At 36.8% G+C, this 24020-nt stretch overlaps 1 protein-coding gene across 12 annotated transcripts in view; it reads left to right on the top strand.

Annotated features, from left to right (window-relative positions):
- PARD3 (par-3 family cell polarity regulator) overlaps positions 1-24020 on the top strand; it is a 441795-nt gene that overhangs the window by 377461 nt on the left and 40314 nt on the right. The gene's annotated exons all lie outside the window — the stretch shown is intronic.

Raw genomic sequence — 24020 nt, forward strand, 5'->3', positions numbered from 1 at the left:
TCCAGCACCTTGAGAGAAACACCATCTTTCCTCTCTAAACAAGTTTGCACTTGTTTTCCAATGACAAATAGACAGTCAAAGTGGTTTAAAGGTCTGTCATGGTTGGAAAACATCAGCTGTGATTCCAAAGTTAACTAGGTGCTTAAATTCCCTTCTGGTGGCAGTGGCCATGGCCGCTTGACTTGCGGGCACCACAAAACCCCCAGGGATGCACCATGACTTCGTCATAGTTCAACTGAAATTGAAAACTTGGAGTGTTTTGGGACATGGAACAGGCACCAGTGAACTGTGAATTCTATCTATATGTATGTCTGTATTTTTGCAGGGAAATCATAGAAAATGCTGTGAAGTAGGAGGGAGCAACATAATTGCTAAAAGAGAAGTGTTTCCATGTGGAAACATCATCAGAGTGAAGGAGGGGTTGTTGGGAAAATTATTCTGATCACCAAAGTTTATTTGAGTTTGGTACATCTGTACAAATGCAATTTACCTTTAAGTGTAACTGGCTGTCTTGTTGAGCTCCTTGTACACTGTGAGGAAATCACCATTATGGCTTTCATATGGGAAGGAATTCAGGAGTGCCTTGTTTACATTGCTACCATTTATAAAACATTTAAAGCAGCTATTCTGCTGAATAAACATTCAAGAGCCTGAAGGATAAGCATATCGCTTAAACTTCTTAAGACTAAACTTTCCAAACCATTTCCTGCCAGAGGGACCTAGCAGTAAAATTGCAAACTCTGTGCTCCAAGATGAGATAGGCAGAATTAGATTAAGCAGCTTACTGTTGACATGTCTATTGATCTGGGTTCAGCGCCGTTTCCTGTCTCTGCTAGCAGTTAGATTGCTGTGTACAATAACACAGTGGCCTGGTTTATGTGAAATTGGGGAACTCCGAGCATCAATTACTCCAGGAAGGCAGTGGCACTGGGAGATAAGGTTAAGCCGCTCACAGTGTTTAAGACTGCTGAAACCCGAGCAACATATTTGCTGTCTAAATTGCTGCTTATAAATTTGACAGTGTTCCGTTTATGTTGTTGATTTTTTCCCCCTCTCCAAAGAGAGATCATCCTGTATTATTCTCTGCAGGTAGCAGTTTGGTTCTCATTATAAACGTGCATTGTTCGTTAGCCTTCGCTTCCTATCAGCCCTTTGTTAAAAGTTCCAAAGCATCACCTGGCTATTTGAATAGAAAATGCTTAGACATGAGGGAGAAAGGCATGAAACGTTATAGAAAATACCCATAATAAACTAACAAAATTTTCATGGTCATATTGATTCTGGTATTGCCTGAAAGGTATTCTTTTTTTTTCCCCTTGCTGTTTAGGAGCACAGCATTGAATAACAGCAGCAAAAAGGAAAAAAAGATCTGGTACCCTTGAATTTGTCATTTAGTGTTCTGTTTTCCTCATAAGCAGTTCTCTCTTATGCTGTGTGACTTTTTTCTCTTTCTCAGAGACTTAACAGAATCAGTTAGAAGCAAAACGATGCTTTTCACATTTAAAGAAGCCTGTAGAGAATTGTTTCAGGGGTCTGCTTGTGATTAACTCAACCTGGATTTTTTTTCCTCTGCAAGAAAAGGTTTGCAGAAGAGGTTTTCTCCAGGGGGAACCTTTTAAGTCACTTTACAGGTGGCTATTTCAGTTTCATGCCACACGCATTTCCATTGTCTTAAAATCAACCTTCGAAAAGAAATTCAGTATTCCCATAGAAGTATGAGCAAAGTTGTGTCAGTTCTGGCATTGTGATGGGAGATCTGTGCTGTGAAACTGATGAAAGGAAATATTTTAATAGTGACATTTGAGTTCATTTATCATGACATTTTAGGGACTTGGTGGTACATATTTTTATCTTTGAACAATCTCCCAGCAGTCTACTGCCATTAAAGTGGGGGAGGGAACTCCTTCCACGCAGAGCACAGTGCTATAAAAGTCCAAAAAGATACAGCAGTCATCTGTGATGAACTGAAGTAGTTCTAACTGGTGTGTGACAAAAAATGGAATTGTCTCCTTTTATTAATTTTTAAATATCTTGACACACTATAATTAACATTGCCCTATGCTAAAATTGCGACAACATCTGAGCTTCTGTATATTGGCTCATACCTTGATGCTATAAATGAATATAGGAATATGGGAAAGCTAACAGAACATATTTCAAGTATGTTTTAGCATTTCACTGGCATATTTTTGAGTTTTATTTTAATGAGTTGCTGATTGATGTTCTTGTTGGCAATGCATAAGGGGCACTAAAGTACTACCAGCAGGTGGGCACTAATAAATACTTTATATTGCTGGAGATTATAACTATCAATACAAAACCTACTCCAATTATTGCAAGGAGGCTGAACCTAAAAAGTCCAATGTCACTGAGGTTTGTAATTCCGTCCTCATCTAATGCTATTGTGCAGATACATGTGTGATCTTTATGGGGAGTATCCACTTTCAGACACTGCACTGCCTCATCACAATAGGTTTCTGTCATTTAGTGATTTAAATTACATCCTTTTATTTTGTTAACTCCTTTAATAAGTGTTCTAAACTGCCACCTTTCTGCTCTTTCTTTCTTGCACCTTCTCCCTCCTGCAGAGTTTCCTTGCAGGCTTGCTAATTCTTCAGGGGTTTTCCTGACACCTTCCTGTCCGTCAGTCCTGTACAGTTAATCAAGGGAACCAGTGAGCATGCAGGGGTTAGCCTGGAGCAGAGTTAATCGGGCTGGCTTTGACTTAATTGTGCCTATTGTTATAGGGGAAATCAGCACCTGGTGCAGGGGGCCAGTGCTGCTGATTGCTTGAGAGGCTCAGCTTGCAGTACTGTGTACAAAATGATGACTTGCCCCAGAGTTGCTTCTAGTTGTAAAGAAAGAATTCTAACATTTTTAGCTTAGAAAAACATGAAAGTAATAGCTTAAAAGTAGATAAGCTCATACCCTGGGAATTAAAATAAAGAACAAATTAATAATACCCATTGCATCTACTCTTTTTGGCTGCTAAAATTGTATTGGATGTGATTTGGACTATGGGAAAGTGATGGGGGTGACACAAATCAGTGTCTGGAGGCACCAAAAAACCATGGGTTTTGGTTTTTTAAGGTCCAACACAGCTTTATCACAGACTGCCACTGATTCTAGTTTAGCTCATTTTCCACCAAAAAAATTAGAAAAACAAGTGTTGGATTCCCACTGAAAGGGAGCTCATGTTATGTGAAGAAGAGTTGCATTTATTCTTGCTTTGATTGAAAAGCAAGCTAAGAATAAGGAGATTTGGACAAAATCAGTCTTTTGATTATTGACTTGCAGATATGTAGATGGCTACAGACCTTGCTGTAGCTCTGTAGTTTTGTCTCTTTGATGGTGTTGATATTACCAAATTAACTCTTACAGAGCAAAGACATATCAAACCACTAAAAGCCAGCAGAAAGCAGTGTAAAACCCAGGCAAATTAGAAAAGGATAGAAATGGTTCTGCAGATGCTGTCAGATAAGCTGCCACCCAATAGCATATCAGCTGAATATTTCCAGTTCAGCCCTACAGACCACATTTTTATGTCACAGATTTTTCAGTTTCTAAGTTCTCCTGTGTTGGGGTGAGATCCAAAAGCCACAATGTCCAGATATATGTGAGGTACCTATAGTAATGTGATAAATAGCTCACATGTGCCAAAGGGTGGATGCACTTTCTCTTTTCATGATACTAGTGATACACTGGTATCATTCCAATATAATATTAAGGAAAAAAACCACATAAAATTATTATTTTCTAATATTTGCATTGTTTTCCTAGCGAAGTATGAAAGGAATTAAATCTTTTTTAGGTTTTCCAGATGACAAACTGCCAAATGTTATCAGGGCTCTCAGCATCACAAAAGAATATATTGTAAAAAGTTAAGTAGTGTTTTAGTAAATCATTGGATTTTATGAAATTAATTTGCAAATGAATTTATAATTCATTAAATTATTATAAGAAACACTCCTGAAATTATTTACATTTTCTTCTCACTGGTTTCCTGTGACCAGAGCTTTAAACTAAAATAAAATCTTTTTATTTCTCCTCAGATCTCTGTTATATTATATGTAAGGCTTGAAATCCAGTGCCATTTTCACAGTATAAAAAATTATTTTATTCAATCAATTTGTTTTTAAACCTCCATTTAGGAAATCCTACAACTTTTAAGTTCTATCAAAATAATTTTTAGTGATTTTTCTTCCATTTGAAACTGAATTGTTTCTTAAGAGGAAAGTTTGTGCTGTTCTAAAGACATGGAAGAATTGCTCATATGACAGTGCTGTTCGTGCTAGCTTTTTTTGCCTGAAGCTCTCATGATGGAGTCATTTACAATTTTACTTCTTCATTGATAAGCCATTATCTCTAGACTGTTTTTATAACTGGAGGGTTTTGCACTTTGCCACAGAAGAGTAGGACTAAGTTCACAGCAATCTATTTCCCTAATTTCTCCATAATGCACCGTGACCTTTCCCAGGGTGGTGTTTCTTTGTGGCAAGATGAAGAGGAAGAAAAATAAGAGTTTGCCCTTTCCAACTAATTGACCAATGTTTTGCTTTAAAGGTAGTGTTACCTTTTTAGTGGAGTTGTTAAAGATATAATTTCTTTATTCCTTTGTTCTACTGACTCTTCAATACTCTGGAACATACCATAACTGCAGTCTAAAGCTTATTATGTAGAAATTACAAGTAGAGTTCTATTCAGTCTATTATTCAGTCACAATGCTTGCAAGTAATACCCTTGGTAATGTTTGTTACAATATGGTGATAACAATTGAAGTAATTGTTTACTAATTTGTTCTCCTAATTGTGTTTTAACATTCTGATCTTTAAAGGATGTCCTGTGGGAGGAGGAGTAGTTTTTCGAGCTATGTATTATGAAAGAATGTTAAAATCTTTTATTTGTAGGTAATTAATTTTAGGAATAAAAGTTAAATAATCCTCTATGAATAAAAATGCAATAGGCTATAAGAAAACTTCAGGGTTCTTGTGTTTTCATGAGGAAAACTTATTTTTGTAAAATGTTCTCAGGAAGATGTGTGATCTGGATTGCACAAGCAGCTATAAAGTGAGACTCAATGAGGAAATAAAGGCACTTTGCATTTACTGATTCCGCTCCCAAGCCATATGTTTTAACATGCATGGGGTTTGTTTTGCTGTTTCAGGGCGGAAAAGCAGTAAAAGCAAATATTCACATATACACGCACAGCAGACTCTAAATTCAGCTCTTTCTGAACATAAATTTGCTATCTTCCAAGTAGGAATGGAAGGTTCCCTGTGATGTGGCAGAAGCTGCAGCGCATAAGGAACAGTCGTACGCTGGATAGACAGACATTCTCAATACGTCAGACTTCTCCCTGCTCAATTGGAAAAGCTATTAAGCAGTGACTGCAGGGCAGTGTTTTTACTTTTTCCATGTCTTGGCTTGTTTATGTTAAATCAGACCACAGGAGGTCTGTTGCGTTTCTCTGGCAGTTATTGCAAGGCTTGCTGTGGCAAATTCTATTTATGACACTTGCTGTATCCTAGGTGCAGTGAATCTTGGCAGACAATCTGGAAAATTTCCCATCTTTGTACTTGCAGAATATAATATCTCAGTAATGGTGTGACTGTGGTGACTCACTGTGAAGGTCCTAAGTTCAACTACCACAGTAGCCAAAAAATCTAGACACATTTTAATTGCTGGCATGACATTTGAAGTATTTGCTTCATCAGTGGATGTAAAATATTAAACTGAAACTCCTCCTGTTTTGGCTAGAGTGTATTCAAATTGAAGAGAAGATCCAAGAGCAGCATTTCAGAGGTGTAGGTTAATGGCTTCTGGCCAGCTTTTTTTTACCAATGTGATGTCTGTTAAGAGCAAATAATCTTACATGTGTATGCTGTGGCACTGCAGCTATTCTCACTGAGGTGTACACTGTCAACCACGTGATTGTCCTACATAAATAACGTGTCAATGATTACAGAGATCTGGGATTCTCTTACAGTTCTGCAGGAGTGTAAACAAGTTGTCAAAAATCATTTATCCATCCACTAAATGCCATTGGTTATTCCATTTTTAAGTCTCAGTTTAAAACCGCCAACCAACTTTTCTTATGGCAGAAGTGAACCTTGTAAAATCAGAAACCATTGCAACCTTTTGGTAATATATTTCATGTTAACTTAGGGAATGTTAAAACACATGTAGTTTATTTACAAGACAATAAAACAACGTGACAGCGAACGGTTGAGCTGTGCTCAGTAACTTTCTTCTGGGACTTTTAGAGTCTTCTGCTGCTTTTAAAACCTGCATCTCATGGTCAAGCAGGGGGAAATTAATCTTCTGTTTATGAAACAAACCAAGTTATGGCTTCAGGACCCCATTCTCTAGAGCAAGAATAATGATTATATAGATGGCCATCAAAAGGCCAATGCTCATGCGACCGCTGGGTGAATAATAAGGCTTCTATGGGGTTTTTGGTGTCTTGTCTTTGTGTTGGGCTACTGATGCAGTTTGATAAATGTGTAGAGCTGGAGGATCCATGGGATAATTGGCACAACTGCCACAAATCTCTGGGAGGTTGCCTGGAGCATCTGCCCTGAAGCTGAGAACCGGCTCTGGTGATGCCAAAGACCTATTTACCATCTTGCCATTGTTTCCATGTAGTGACAGAGCACATGGGTCCACTCGGTTGCTTGTGGAGGCTGCATCAGCATGGAAGCACAGACTAACCTTTTCCTGGCATCTCTTTTTTTTGTGCCATATCGGATTTCCAAATTCTCATGCCGTTTCACGTCTGTCATTGGCATGGAAGTGTTGACAGCTGCTACATGATGGCAAAGCAAATGCATCCTTGCCTCCTTGCAGGCCTCCCACTTGTGACTCACATGGGGTTTTTTTAAGGCAGAGTATAAAGACTCTAAGGACAAAGGATTTCTTTCAGCATTTTGGGGACTTTTTTTTCTTGTGCTAAGAACCATCAGAATAATACATTTTGTAGTAGGGGATGTACCTGCTTTGTAAGACCAACACCTGTGGACTGCCATCATTAATGTATGAATCTAAAAGTGGTAAGAGAAGACAAAAGAAGTGAAAGAGAGCTCAGTCTTGTCCTTCCCAGCTGCTGATGCTGGTGACTTCAGGAACGAATGCCGATCATGCCAGAAATGCAAACAGCATGTGGACGGGTTTGTTTCCATTGTAAGGAGATAGGACACTTAATTAATTTCATGAGGCCTCTGGGCTGCTGTTGACAAAAAGTGCTTACACCACAAAGTTAGGTTGCGGGTTAAGGATAGGGTTAGGGAAGGTTTGAAGTGCTGATCCCTAGACTCAAATTACCTTTAACATTTTCTTTAATGGTGCAGATACTCTAGTTTTGCTTAATTACACTTTGCTGTCTCAAGCAATCTTTCCCTTGAGTTGCTGAAAGTTTTATTACAACACTTTAATCTGATAATGAAAATTAATATACTTGTACCATCTTTTAATTTGCACTAGTAAAATCTCATTTTTTTCACATTTCAGCCTGACTAGAAGTATATAGTAGAGAATTGTGAGTTTCATCTTCCAGTGCAATGTGTTATAAAGGCAGTATAATAAAAAGCAGTATATTGCTGACCTGATGGAAATCAGTACAAAATTATTTTAAAAATATTTAGGAGTTGAAATCACATAAGTCAAACTTAAGAAATGCATATCTTGAATCACCCAGGAACTTGGATGAAATATGGAAAAGTACACATATAAGAAAAAATAGTGGGAGGAATCCTGAGCAATGATCATGAGAACCTGAAAACACACATTTTGTTTCCTAGCACTTGTGTGTTTGGGTTTAGTTGAAGCAGAATGTATAAAGTATATTCCCTTTTACGCTTAGCTTGAGGCAGCCCTTCTTCTAGGATATTGGTGTTCACAATCACCCTGGGTTTTGCCTCAGTGTCCCATGTCCTGCCAAGCTGGAGTGCCCCAAGGCCCCTGCAGAGGTTTGAGCACTGCCTCACGGGTGTCATCCTTGTCTGGCCACCCCAGGAATGGGGTCACTGCAAGATGTGCCAAGCACACACTTCTGCTGCCTTCACTTGAGCTGAGTTGAAGCCCTTGAGGGGTGAGTTATCCCTGATACTGTGAGTTACTGACACCAGGGACATGGTGAAAGCTGATAAAAGTGTCGCTGTGGCTGACAAAGGATGTTTAGTAAATCCGACCCACGATTATTTCCAGAGACCACTTTTGCACTGCAGAATTTCCTAATGTGCTGCCTTAGAAAGCTCAGCTGGAGGACAGCATCTGCTCCATGGTTTTATCTTTCTTTGCCTTTTCTGCAGTTCCTGATTTTACTTGCATGTTGCAGAAGCATGATGGTATAATAGGACTCAGGTTGAATGTGATGGAGAAATAAACTGAAAGAGTTAAACTGTGTGCAATCTCTAAGGAATGAGAAGCCATTGGCCATCTCAATACTGAGAACAGATATGGTTTAGGACCAGCTGATTAGGGGTACAGCTGGCAGCCAGAAGGGCTGTGGCTGCATATCAAAATGGTATCTTTACAAGCTAAGAAAATATGCTGAATGTAAGTGTGAAATTACCGAGAAGTTATTTGAACACATTTTAACATCATCTAAGAAATAATCCACAGACAGCACAAGACTTAAAATCGCTTAAATTTGTACATGCATGTTACATCATTTTTTCATTACGGAATCTGTACTTTTCCCCTCTTGAACCTGGCAAAGACTGAGGCTTAGAAAATTAGTAGAATAAAAATTCAGAGAACACCCAGAATATATCAGAATGGTGATTCACCTTGCTAAGAAATTAAATTCTCTTAGGATTGAAAAAGGGTTGCATTTTTTATCTCTTTACATCAAAAATGTTCTGGATTATTTTCTTAAATCTACTAGGTGAAAAAAGTCACCATTTCTGAGAAGTGGCATTTGATATTTATGAAGATATTAAAAGCAATGTCATAAGTAAAATAAAATAAGCATTCAATATGTTTTTTACAGAAATAATATTTTCATTTAAAGTCAAAATGATGGATTTCCTTACTACCCTTTTTCAGCTTTTCGTGCAAATTGTATGTAAATGAATGCAAATAAGCAGTCCTCACTACTAAGTTGCGTAGAAGTATAAAAATGCATAAAATTAAGGTGTTCAGACAGAGCTGTTAATCTCATTTATGTAAAGAATGTTTAAACTTAAATATTTCAGCTTAAACTGTTATTGTTTCAGGTAATAAAATGCTTTTTTTGTGCATTACAGAGGAAATGCACAGAAATTTTGTTGCCTTCGGAAGACCTATTAGTGTATATGGGAGTTAGTCCTGTGTCAGCCAACCTAACAAAACAAACAAACAAACAAGAAACTAGGAAATAACTAAAAGCAGCGCTGCAATTTTGAATGCTTTCCACACAAGTGTGGACTAAGTTTTCATGACCTATTTTTGTCTGCATTTCATGACATGTTTTTGTCTGCCTTTCTAGTTAACACTTCTGCAGTGGGTAAACCTGAAACCTAGTGGAAAAGAAACCTTGAAAATCAGAATGACAGAAAATTTTCTTTTTCATTCAAACCTGTGTAAAAGCTGGCTCTACAGCCTGCAGACTCCCCACCCAACTCTAATGGGGCTATACAGCATGAGAAAGAGAAATTCTGCTTGATTTTCAATAAGATACCAGGCTTGAGTAATGCCTGTGGTGCTGCATGGGATTAACGATCTCTGTGCTATTTATAACGAGGCAAACTAAAATGCAATTTTTAGAGAATTATTGGAGTTTTATTGTGCTGCCCGGCCAAATTCAGTGAGTAGGACTCATTAGTGTGTAAAACAGAGTTAATTTATACTGAATATCCCCCATCTTCGGATAGGAGCTCTATGTAAATCATCTTTTCTGGTCATTAATTTAGGCTGTTTGCATTTCCTTTGCTGTGGGAGCATAAGTATGAAATATTAACTAAACTTCCCTGGTGAAAGTGCCTCCTCATGCCTCATACTTGATGTGGAAAATGTTTGCTCTTCTTGCAGAACTCCCCTGTAACTAGAGGGTGAGAGCTGTATTATACAGTTGAAACACCTAGTGATAATTGGTATTTAAAACAAATTTCCATAGCTCTAGAAACAGGAAACCAAGGTATCTCTAGAAAGAAATTCAATGAACACTTCCGAAATATTGGGCAAAGTGCAGGGAATCTTTGAACGATTGATTCCATCGTGATTGATCTTCAAGTTTTTTGAAGTAATTGATGGTATTTTTTTTAGTTCAGTCCGTTAGTGCAAATAATTATTAATCAATATGCACTCAGCTCTTACTTTAGAAGATAATTTTAACACATGATTTATTCTGAACATTTCAATTGAACTACCTTTACAAGGAGAAAATCAATTGGCTAGTGGTCTAAAGCACTTTAATTATCTGAAGAGCTGTATTCCATTTGGGGGGGAGAGTTAGTTTTTTTTCTTTTTTTTAATACATTGTCCCATTGTGGTATAATCCTTCTACTTGGCTGTATTTTGCTTTCCTCAGAGATACACTAATTCTCTATTTCAGGTCTTAGAAATTTTTAGTTCAATACTGAAAACACTGTGATTAAACTCTAACATTGGAAATGAAACAATGTGCAAAATGAAATAAAAATACGTCTTTTTCCAGATGAGAAACCAGTTGGTTGGGTTTGTTGGTTTGGTTGGGTTTTTTTGTGAATGTGTCAGCACATTTTTAATTTCTTTAGATGTTTTCTCATTCATAGCAAGCATAGCAGTGGAAAATTACAGTTAATTTGAAATGATAGTGTGATGCCAGAACTTAGACAGAGGTTTGAAACATTATAGGACAAAAGGTGAAATCATTAATTCATTTGCAGCGAATATTAAATTCTTGAAATATGCATTACTCTCTCATTATATTTATATTTATATGCTTTAATATGCCTGTAAATATTATTGTGAGTCTGAAGGAGCATTTGTGCCGTGGCCATGAGCATGTCAATACAGCCTTTCAAAGTAATTTGCACTTGGGCTGAGGCATAAGGTTATGGAGCCATCTGTCGTCATGAAAAATCATTAGAATAAAGAGTGTGGTACAATTCCACTCATGTTCATGATACGTTGCATTTCAACACCACCAGTACAAACACTGCTCTCAAATGCCCTTCATGGGCCCAACAGGGAAACTTGAAAAGAGTCTTGTGAACAAATGGATCAAATGCCAGTGGATTCACACAGAGCAAAGACTTCAGCCTGCAGACAGTCTTCTGGTGGCTCTTTGGGTCTGGGCTGCAAGTTCCAGGGGAAGAGTTTCTGCCTCTAAAATTAAGAGGAGTTGATGTTCTTGAAATGGCCTGAAGTTAATGTTTGATTATATATCATTCTTTATTGCGTTTCTTGTATTTCTCTCAAACTGAACAATGAACATATAATCATAAACAACCAGTTTGCTATTCAGTGAGATTATAGTAATTGTTTCTCAGTTCTCATGGCTTTCTATAAAGCTGCAAGAGATTAATCGTTTGTTCCTTTGGAATAGTACAGGATTTTTTTTTCTTGGTATACCAGAAAAGCTATATATCTTCAAAGTAGGAAAGTTTCGGTCTTAGGGTTGTATTTTGCTGGAAATATTCCTTAAGAAGATTCCTTGGAGGATGTTAGTAATGTACTTGTAAGATTTTTAAAGAAGCCAATAATAAAGAGACAGCACTACAGTCTGAGGACCCAATTACTGAAACACTTGTACATATGTTTACTTTTAAGTCATTAAGTACTGTGCATATGGAAAACATCATGTCCTTCATTTCTGAGTCTTGATCTTCAAATGTAAGTGTTATAGAAGCAGGGTTTTTGAATTTTATCCTGTTAGATGCTGAGTACCTTATTTACTGTCTGATCTACTGGGAGATCTGCCTGCTCGATAGCTTGTAGCAGGTAACTTTGTTATCCAGGCAATCGGAAAGGAAGCAGTGAGTTTGCTTTAGGGTGTAAAAATATATTTTACTTGATGTTAATTCCTATATCTGACAGCATGACTGGCTCTGAATGACCTCCCAGAGGATGTCCTAGAAGGAATGCTATGGCAGTGTGTATTTTCCTGCTAAGAGCCTGTGACAGATGATCATACTTTAAATTATGTTTGGGATGAGACAGACAGAAGCAATAACAATGTGAATATTAGAATAAACCCTTGTTAATTTCAAGTGGATAATTAATGTTGTCAGTGGCTTGATCTAAGATCAAGGTTTCTATAGGAGTAAGAGAAAGGTCAGACTTTAGACATATTTGCTGCTCTTGTTTGATGTCTGAGAGTCTGTGTGCTATCTCCCCTTCTGCAAAAATAGCAGCTCTTTTGTTTTCCTCTCTAACGATGTCTGTAATCTGAACTTTTGCATTAGTATATGTAGCTAAAGTTATTAATGAGAATTCTGACCCGGTTCAAATAAACCAGATTTTTTTTTTCAGTTCATTTAATGGCCTCTCTATATTTTGTTCAATAGCCTGTTTCAAGAACAGCTTTTAAAAATCTGGGATTGGAAGCAGTGCTGTATTGTCTGCCTTGTGAGAAAACAGATGAAGAAGATGTGTTCATCTAGCCAGATCAATAGTTTTTAACCTGGCTGGTTTAACTATTTTTTTTGAAGGTGATTATCTTCAACACCAGCTAGTCTGTCTACTGGGTGTAGTAAAGGTGATCTCTTTTAGGTTATTTAGTTCAATTTCCAACAGAAGTGAACTATTCAGGAAGTGTATTTAGAAAAGTCTACTTTTGAAGAGTTCTAAGGCTAGAACAAAGGACAGGAGATCATGATGGTGTGCTGCTAGGGCTGCCACACGCAGAAGTACAATAGCGAGCACCTCTGACTGCAGAGGAACTGCCGAAGCACTGTAAAATCAAGTTGCTGTGTGTGAAAGATCAAGCAGGTTAACTCCTGGGATTTTTTTCTATCAAGATGCTTTCTTCCTTCCATTCTGTTGCCTGCTGTCTTCAGAGCACAGTGGTATTGAGACTCTGCAGATTTAAAACATGTGTCTTTCCATCTCCAGTGTACTACAGAAGGATAGCTCTCAATTTAGTCCTAAAAAATTTAACTGCATGTTAGGGTGCCTTTGCTTTTAGGAATTTTTATCCTTGAGGCTAGGGGCTAAGCAGCCATTTTCCATAGTGTTTTCTATATCATGACCCTACTATTATTTTTTTAGAAGAGTATATTTAGGCGGTATTACAAAATTCAGATATATTTAATTAAGTCTGGATTAGGAACCTAAGGTATTTTGTATTACCCAAGTGAGTGTTTTCTTATGTGTCTGAATTCTGGTTTTGAGATGCATGAAAATAATGGCAGGCTCAGTGTTGTTTTAAGGAAAGAGTCCTCAGTGTTGTTTTAAAACATGTCTGAAAATAGATAATTTTTTTCAATTTTAAATCATGGATAATGCACTCATATAAAACACTGGAATTTTCATATTGTGGTGAATTTTATTAATTTGGCTCACTGGGTACAAATAAGTCTGAACTAAAAATGCAAATACATTTAACATCATATGCAGAAGTGGGCATTAAAACCAGGTCTTGAGAAAAATGATAAAGTTTACATTTTCAGGTTATATGATGCAAATATAATTAAAATGTCTTTATAGGTACTCACCACAGGCTTAAGCTTTCAGGTTTGAGCTCACATAAAACTGTCTTAATTTAAGAGCTATGTCATGTTAGTGTTGGATAACTAGCTAGAGGATAAATCTGTACTTAATACAAAACTGTCTGAGTTGGTGATGTTGAATATAATTTATATAGAAAGTATAGGTTTTTTGTGAGAAACAGCAGTTTCATTTGACAGCTTTAGTTGTAGGCATGGTTATTATCTTCTATTGTTGCATATATTCTCAGGAACATTCTTTTCCTTTTGCACCTTACTTAGCATTTGAGGATTTTATTTTTTACTTTTGTTTTCTGCTTACTCACAGTGTAATGTTGTGCTACAGTTTGGAGGGTTCTATTGTTTACAGCCATTTTTGTAACCATAAAATCATAGAATTGTTTGTGTTGGGAGGGACATTTTAAAGGTTATCTAACCCACTCCCCTTGCAGTGAGCAGTGAAATCTTCAGGTACATCATGCTGAGATCTTTGTTTACATCTCTGATGTCTGCTGGTGTTTTAAAAGGAGGAAGGATCTCACTATGTGTGGTGATCATGTAGTATAAGGGCAGCCAGAGATGGCTCCTTCATGTTGATTTTTGGGAGGGCAGGACCAGTGGCTCATGGCTTATTTCAGAAATCCTTCATTAAGTGGATGTAGGATGAACCACTCTCACAATTGATGAGCTATACATAAATAATGTGCAATTAGCATAGGTTAATAATAAGCATTATTCATCTGAAATGTCAGCATCCAAGCAGCTTAGAGAACATCTGTTTGAGCAGAACATGCAATACACATTCTACCCCTGTTTTACAGAACATCACTTAACCAAAATTCTTGGTTAACCAAAGTTTGCTTATCTCTCCCAGAATTGTACAGCATATAGACATTAGTCAGCTTTGCTGAGTGTAACCCCTGTAAATCTGGCATTTAAGCCAGCTGGCATATTTCTACTGTATTCTGGGACTGAGAACATGAAACACTGTTTGGAAGGAAAGGAATCCAGTGAGCCTTGGAAAAGCTGAGCAAATCTCTTCCTAACTGATAAAACAAATGAAACTTTAGCTGAAGGTTTTGATGGTCCCTCAAGACATTTGACTAGGCACAAAGACGGAGGTGTAGAAATGTGCACTGTGACATATCTGCAACTCTCTCTAGATGATGTATGTGTATGTTCCCATATAAATAATGATACGTGGGTGAAAATCACAGGAGAAATTATGAATACATTTCTAAATATAATATTCTGCCAGGATATTATGTCCCTTTTGCAAGAAACCATAAGCTTCTTTGCACTAATAATTTATTTGAGAAATTTAATAACTCTGCTCCATGTTTGTGGTCATATGCAAATGACCTATTTTTTTGCAGGGCCTGCTTTCAAAGTTAACTTTTGTTTCTGATTTAAGACCTTCTTCCTCTGTACTGATCAGTGCCCAGAGTATTATTTATTTGTTCTTATTGCTCATGGACTGGTTCCATGGACTGGTAGTTCTTCTGCAGTCAGTAAAACAATTCCTTTTGTTACCAAGTCTATTTTTCCCACTATTACCTTGACTTGAAGAATAGATTTGCTTCATTGTATTAGAGAGAATATTTTCTGACAGCTTTTGAGTACAGATCATTAAAAAATTGCCAGTTTGAAATGTTGACTTTTGTGTCCTTTTTTTTTTTGTCTCAAAAATAGCTTATTACATCTTTCAACTTTCTAAATAATTAAATCTCCTTGAAAACTCATGGGAATTCTATGTTGGATAGTACAGGTTGTAATTAAGCAGAGTTATTAACAATTTTGTTGTTGATAAATTTGGGCAGAACACTGCTTTTGCAGATGCCAGTTGACTTTATAGGTCTGATCTTTCTGCACAGAGAAAGACTGATGTACTCTGTGTACTGCTGACAGTTTTACACTGCTGTAAAACCAGAGTAACTGAACACAAAACTGTGCCAAAATGATGTGATAGCTGTATGAATAGTAGAAGATTTATGGTGTCTTTAACTGTCCATTTCTTTACATTTAATGGCTCCTGTTCTGGAAATGATGAGCTAGACAAGTGTTTTGTTGACACTTGACAATTGACACCTGATTTGGGAAATTAATTATATTTACTCTTTTCAAATAAAACAGGAACTGTGTATACTCTGGAGTTTGTCCAAGTCCAAGCCATGCTAAAAACAAAGTTCTGTTTAGGAACTGTCTCTGTTGAGCAAATGATGCCCTAGGATGTTTAATTATAACCATCAGTATCAGAAAAGAGTGTCACCATTTCTCAGCCATGTTCTTAATACTAAGCTCTTAATAATGGATTTCCAAGAAAACCCAGTGCATGTTATTGTTTTGAAGTTTATTCATCAGATATCTTTGATCCCCAGATATTTGCATTTTGAGTTATTTATTGTTGTTCTCCTTCTCCCACACCTGTCTGTAGTTCACTTGATTTGTCTATATGAAGATCTTCCTGGTCCATAGTTGAAATTACTTAGTTGTGTTTTCCTGTGACTGTTTAAGTGATAATATTTTGTAGAATAGCAGAGCTGTTAATTTGAGTGCAGGGATGTCCCTCAGTTACATCTCAGTTTTAAGAGGAAGTAACTGAACCCAAATCACTTCACTAGAGCTTTTGCATGTTGACTTTATTCAAGCCTAAAATCATGCTCCTGTAAAAGAATATATAAGAAACTGCAAAGGTTCATATTTATATTTTTACACCTTGTATTTCTGACAGAGTCAAACCAGGCTACAGAACAGGACATTTTATGTTCTTGAAAGGAGAGCTTTTATGCAGCAGAAATGTGAGCTGTGCATAGAAGTGCGTGCTTCCCATGCTGATTAGAAAGGTAACCAGAGCTTCACTGTAACACGTGGGGCAATTCTTCATCCTTAACTTCCAGTGTTGAATACTACACAGAGGTTAGTCTTCCTCAGCTGTTTATTCAGTAGAGAAAGAATTTAGCTTCCCTAAAAGCCTGTTTCCTCCTCCATTGAGACCAGCCTGCTAAGGAATGGGAATATGTTTGTGCTTCTGCATCACTCCCTCCTTATCCCGAGGCAGTAAAAAAAGGGTTAGCGTAGCTCAGGACAGGAGTGTAAACACCCTGAATGTGTCACTGTGAGGGCAGAGAGGGGCTACCAAAGTACCTCTGGTACTTTAGTACATTGAGCAAACTGACTTCTTGCCATTTTAGAGGGATCTTGTTGTTCATGAGATGCTACTAAGTAGGTAACAGCTAGATTGCAGGTTAATGCATGGGGCAGGTTATTTTTCCCTTGGATTAAAGCTCGCAGAAAATAGATGAACAGAAGAGGAGAGATCAGAATTAGTGGAGGAGAAGAAGTGACTTTGGGAGCTTTTAATCATTTTGCCTGAATTAAAAACCATCTGGTATTTTTAATTTTTTTAGAATACATGAGACAAAAAAAGAGTCAGTTTCTATCATGGATTTATTTTTCTGCTTCAGCAACCAATATTCAATTATTTATAATGGCGTATCAGTAGCTGTGGAGGGCTCAGATTTAATATGGTAATGGCAGTATTTTGTCAGCATGCAAACTTTAAAATGAGGTGGAATTAAATATTTTAAAGTAATGTTTTAGTCTATTCTTTGTATTAACCTCTCAATAGCTTCAGCTCTTCTATGCAGATGTGAATTTTTCTAAAGAACAGTCTATGGAGGTTCATTCTTTCTATAGATACCCTATAAGATTCTCAGCCACAGATTCATGAAAATTACAAAATAATTCTATCAGAAGGTTGTGTGTAAGCAATGCTTACCATGTCCCACCTGTTCTGAGCAGTAAAGCAGGCATCTTTCTGATTCCCAGTGTGTTTCACAGTGAATCAAGGCAGGTATCTTTCTAATTCCCAATGTGTTTCAATGTGAATCAAGGTATAGTAAATGGGGGCAATTCAGACCCCATTCTCAATTCCTTGTTTATATCCTCTGTGGGGAAATTCCCCTTCTGTATTTCTCTGAGCATTGCATCTCAGATGTGTTCCACTTTTAAACAAGGATTTGGCACTATCATGTTTTTGATGTTACTTCTTACATCATGTTATCGATGCTTGCCATTCCAAGATCATGAGGGTGCTTAAAGAAGTCTTGAGATTAAAATTTTTCTGTTCTTTAGATACATGTTATTGATTTTTGAGCCTTTATAGATTTAGTGGCTTGTGTTTGCAGGCTTTTCTGCACCAGTCATGTGAGTAGGTCTTACTTTAAAGGAGAGAAAAGTATTTTTTTGAGTAGCAGAGCTGAAAGTCTTATGTCCTACAGATTTTTGTCCTGTATTTTCTAAACTCTCTGTTTCCAGAAAGATACCAGCCCCCTTCCTATTAAACTCTCACCTGAAAAATAGGCACCAGTTGTACAAAGTTCAGCAAGTCTAAAGCTACACATGTGCTGAGTAGCCAGGATAAGAATGTTGGTCAACCAGCTGGCAGCTCCACAGCACTGTCTGAGGGCTGAGTTATGACCACAGTCCCAATGAAGGGGCCAGCAATTTCAGTTTCTGTCCTTGACCCAGACAGTGATTTGTATAAAACTTTAAGGAACTTAATTATTTCTGATACTTTTATCCCTAATTGTATCTTAAATCAGGCTGTAGTTGGAAAGATATTCATAGTTTGAAATACAGACCAGCATGATCATAAAAACTTCCTTTTCTTAGGCAACTAGATTAAAAATGCAAGGGATGTGTAACTTCCATCACTTGGCACTTTGGGAAAATACATAAATGTCATAAGAGTAAGGATTAAATTGTGAGACTTGGATAACAGAACTGTTCTGCTCATAAACTGATCTAATTTCTCAGATATAAAATGTGTGATCGGGCTGTGGAGTTTTGAGAACATTTTTCCTATTTACCATGGCAGACTATTGGCAGGAAGAAGCAAAACTGCCTATTACATAGGCATGATAAAGCTGCAGCATCTAAATGGAAGTTGAGGTGAAAACCCCAGACAGGGGACTTTCATTAGGACAGTAACAGCCTCTGCTCTCCCCCAGCATTGCTATTCACTTCATATTGGTGATTTTATAACCACAAAAAGCTCTGTGAATTTAATTGCTGAAAGTTAGCTTTTATTTATTATACCAACATCTAAAATTCATACTCAGGAGCACCAGTCAGTCAAGAAATAAATCTTTGCTCCAAGTTAGTCTTTACAGGTGGTTTAAAGAAAATTTAATTCCTTCCCACTTGGCCATGCCAACACCTTTATCCTCTTGATAAGTTCAAAGTGAAAGTCTCCCCTGAGCTCACTGTTGGTTCTGATTGGCAAGCCTTGGGTGCTAAACAGCTGTGCAGGTGGCAAGCTTTGCCCCTGAGAGAAAGCACATCACCTCTGTGCCTATTATTTTGCCTGAAAACATGTAACTGCACCTTTCCCAGAAGTGGCAGCAATGAAAAATTGTACCACTTTCTGCATCAGCAATTTTAAATGCTAATTGTACATGCTAGTGGATAAACATGGGGGCTTTTCTAACAAGAACATAATTTATCTTTTTTTCCTTTCATCATCATGTCCACTGTGTTCTAATTAATAGGTTTACTGAAGTTTATTGTGTGGTAACTTTGTGGTATTTCTACTGTTTGGTGTATTTTCTACAGTAATGTGCAACTCTGTAATGTCTTCCTAGGTTTTCTGCTTCTTTCCTCTGAACATATGTTATGCCATTTCTCAAGTGATTTAATAGCACCCCTTGACCTTAAAAATAAAATAAAGCTAGATCAGTGTATAAAACCATGAAAAACTTTAAAAGCAGCTTCTACTGCAGCTTTTCTCACTCAATCCAAGAGCCATGAGACAGAGTCATTTGTTTCTTTCAGTTCCTGCTATAGGTGAAATTACAGGGTATGTCTCCTTATTTATCATAATGTTTAGTTTACATAATGGAAGGTTTAATTTTTGGTAAGGAGAAGTTATTAAAAGAAGGTACAAAAAGAGTGAACTGTTACAGTAAAGAATAATTTATAATATACTGATAGCCAGAAACACTGATTACTTAGCCCATTGCAAGCACCTGTACCATTATCTTATGGTGTTCTTTATCTCTGAACTAACAGAGATCATATTTACAGTAGTGCTTAAATTCAATGGGAAAAAACAATATGGCATGAATTTGACAGATGTACCATAAGAACTTAAACACCTGTTTTCTGTTTGGTAATTTAAGAGCTTTGGAAAGCACAAGCACAATACAGACCTAGGGCATGTGTGACGAACATAAGTTCTCTTTAAGATTCTCAGACATCACATAAAAGCAAATTTAAAAAAAAATGTTTAGGATTTGGGGATTTTTTTGCAATATTTCAACTTTAATTTTCTGCTATTGTGAAACTGATAGTTGTTATTAAGGTCTTAAAATTTGAGCAATTCCTCTATCATGTAGCATGAAATACTGCAGTGCTTGAATGCTTGACTTCCCCAGCTCAGTAGTTTGCAGAGAGGGGCTGTTCTGTCTACTCTTCAAAGGGGAAATTCTTTAGACCTATTTGCAAGTGTGAATCCGGAGCAGTGTCTCAGAGGTCAAGGCATTGCCATATGGAAGCATATTTCAGTCTACCTTTCATCCTTTCTGCTTGTGCTGGCATGGTCTGTATATGAGAAATGAGAGCAGAAAGAGTGGGTGGAAAGGGGGAGATAATATACTTACCATATCACTGATATCACAAAAGGTGGAAATGTATAGTGCATCATTTTAAGAAAGGATACTCTGCTCTCTGCTCTATTTGCTGAAGTAGCTTTTGCTTAGCATCTGAGGAACCTTTTTCTAATTTTTCTAATTCTTTGCCCTTCTCTAATTCTTTGTGTTCCTCAATTACAATGCCACATTCATGTGCAAGACCCGATTTTTAGCAAAGTTATGGAGAAGGTTCTGTGGTCAAGTTCAAGAAGTTGTTTCTATCTATTTGTGGGTCATCTTTTTATTTTTCTAAGATAGCAGTTGGTAAAAAACAGATAAGACTTGCTTGTGACCATGAGACAGCCAAGACTGAGGGATGCTTTCCTCCCTCCTTTCCTCTCCCCAGCATTCTCACCTGAAGAGGGAAGTTCAAGGGGAGTGACAGCCTAAGTAGTTTGGCTTGCTGAAGAATCTGCCACACTAGACATAATTTCAATTTACTGCTGTCCGGTAGAAAATCGAATAGAGCTAGAGAGTTCTGATTCTAAAGGGAACTCTGCAGTGCTGCTGCAGTTGCACAGACCTAATTGTGTGTGTACAAATACACAGCCAAACACATACACGCTGAGGAAAGCAACTACAAGGCATAGCAAATATAAAATTTTAAGCCTTCTTTTCTGGACTTCATTTGTTCATCTAAAAGAATACATATATCATGTTTTGCAATGAGGGGATATTATCATGCAAATTCCACAACTATTAGCAAATCTTTCAGCAAAAAGAATTAACCCTTACCTTACTACTGCTCTTGGTTGATTCATAGGTGAAGTAAATAAAGTGGGTACTTGCATAGTTAAGTGTCTCTCTGGCTCCAGAAATTCTGTGTTAGCATTTATCTGTTGTAGCTGGGAACTCTGGGGCTGGTCTGAACCAGGTGATTTTCTGAAGGTGAAAGTGTAAGGTATGTATTGCTTTGCTCACTGCAACACAGAGCTGATCCAGGCTTGTACCTATTGTTACAATCTTGTTTACAATTTGGGTTTCAGTCTCTGATTGAGACTGCAGGCTGCTTTGGTCCCTGGTAATGTCAGTGGTGGTTTGAACCATAGCTTGAAATAGTCTCATTTAAAACACAATAGACCTAATGAATAATATTGAAATGCAGGAGATAGAATCAGTAAACAAGGAGGAACATGTGTTTATTCTCTTACTTTTTGCATTGAAATAATTTTACAAAGAACATGAAAATTTATTTCAGCTTCACATCTCCTGTGAGCTCCAAAAGCATTATCGACACTGAACGGATATTTTTCTCTGTGCAAAAATATATTCCCTGTGCAAAAAAAGGTTTGCTGGTCTGAATTTTCTTAATCAGTTCCTCTTTGCCTTGTTCAGTGGGGTACTTCTAATCCATCTAATTTAGGGTTTCAGATGAGAGAAAAAACAACTGCATATACTGTAAATTATTCCAAAGTTTTGTCAGTCTTACGGTATATTCTGTTCTTCTAATAGACACTCAGTTGAAAGTGTGGTGACAGAAATTGCAAATTTCTTTTAATGTTATCAATGTCTCCTACATTGTACATCCAGGTGCAAGAATCCACTGAATACACAAACTCAGAGTTGCCATGTAAGAATCCATTTTCTATTGGTTGTTTATTAGGACTGCTAAGATATTTTTAGTTATCAGTTTTGCCCAGAATTTTGTTCTGAATTATGAAGGTTGCCATACATTTCTTGAGTTTGCTGTTCAGTCCTGTTCATTCTTCATTATGCATGTCTTTACAATGTCACCAAAGATGTTCCCATTAGCTCTTGGTTCCCTACTTACAAATTGTTTTTCAGATTTTCAGTATTCTTTAACATGTTTAATAGATGAGCCATGTTGATTTTGTGCTGTGCTACTTTTTCATCAGAGAGATAATAGGGAGAGACATTTATACAGAAATTAAAGCAAGTATTTTCAAAAGTTATCTTTATCTACTGAATTTGTAATATCATCACAAAATGGTATAAAATCTCCCAAGAAGGCCTGTTTTCTATTAAACAGTGTTGATTGGTATTAATCACGCTACCACTCAATCCAACTGATTGCCTCTTTTAACACTATTTTCACAATTTTTCCTTACAATGAAGTCATGTTGAGATGATCCCATTTATTTCCTTGAAATGTTGACACATTGGGTTTTTTATAGATTTTAGAATTTCTGCTGTATTACAGTAGACATTACACTTCAAAGTACTTATCCAGAGAAAACCCTCAGACCATCCCTTAGAAATTGTAAACCACAAGTAATCTCTTGCAAATTTGAAAAACAATCATGCATACATAGAGGTATGCTCTTCAATAATTTCCTTATTTGCTATTCAATTGACAGCATTCTTTCTCCCCAAATATATAAAAAAAAATTCCTTTGCATTATTGCTAATAATTTCTGTGTAGTAAAGGACATGAAGATAATTTTCATTTCTTCTATGGTCTGTAATTATTTTTCATTTAAAATATGTCCCTTTTACATAATTAAATACAAAAATTAAATGGAATGATCACAGAATTCTCTTTTCTGTGCTTCCATGAGTTTGGGATGTGAAGGATATTGCTGTGGAATACTTAGCCCACAGCAGAAAGTGCTGTTTGTGTACTGCGAAGTTTAAAATTAATGCCACTTCATTGTGATTTTCCTGTATTTCAATTAACTTTAATAAAAATCTGATCCAAATAGTTGTAAATTCATATCCTAAAGAAAACTATGAACATGAAAAAAGTGGTTGAAATGCATTTTGAAATTATGCTGCCCAACGTTTGGTAACAGTAGCATCTTATGTATTTCAAAATGCATGTGTCTTGGGTACAGTTGGGTCTATTTTGTTTTAAAATCCATTTGAGTCTAAAGTTCTGCTTTTCTGGTTTCTTACATCTTCTTTAAAATTTTGTCTTGACATTGACAAACTGAACATACAAATGCCAAGAGAATTCTCACACTGTGTTCAGAAGATTTTTAGTAGCCCAGGCAACTGTTTGCCAAGATTTGAAATGCTGGAAACTTTTTTTTTCCATTGAACAGGACATTTTCACACTCTGAAATATTAGAGCATCATTATTTTTTAGTTTTAAATAAAAATGCAACATATTTGAATTTTGCATCATAAATTCTTTTTCCTTTCTCTAGCAAAATGACCATGAAGCTTTCTTCTTCCCTAGGTTAGAAAAGAATAAGTTATGTCATTCTTGATTGCTTTGAAGAGCTGTCTGGATTTTGAAAAGGCAACACTCCCAGATTGCCTGGTTTGAAATAAAGGGTAATAATGATCTTGTAGTATTGAAAAAATAATCAAGGGACTACTAATACTTTTATTGTTCTTGAGCCCATTCCTGAAAGGAGAATCATATCCATACTTTGCAACATTTTGCCAGTTTCCTAAAGGCTTTTTGCAGCTGCATTGATTGTTGCTGCTAATTGGGAAAGTAATTGGAACATGCCTGCCTCTTGTGTTTTACAGCCATGCCCTGTCATTAGCAAAAGTGATGCCCTCTGACCCTGACACCTCTCAGAGGTCAAAATATATCATTATATTGGAGTGCAGTATTTCATAACAAAGGCCATGGCAGTAGCATAGCTTAAACATTTGGGTGGGTTTTTTATTGAAAAGAATAGCTTATCAAGGGAAAGAATGACCTGCTAACTATATTTATCTTACACTTTGAGTAACTGCTGGCAAAATACAGAGTCCTGAGACATGCTGTGTAAATATTTTATGAAGGAAGCTTCTCCAGCAGAGA

This window comes from Passer domesticus, chromosome 1, assembly GCF_036417665.1.
Source record: "Passer domesticus isolate bPasDom1 chromosome 1, bPasDom1.hap1, whole genome shotgun sequence".
Classification (NCBI taxonomy): Eukaryota; Metazoa; Chordata; class Aves; order Passeriformes; family Passeridae; genus Passer; species Passer domesticus.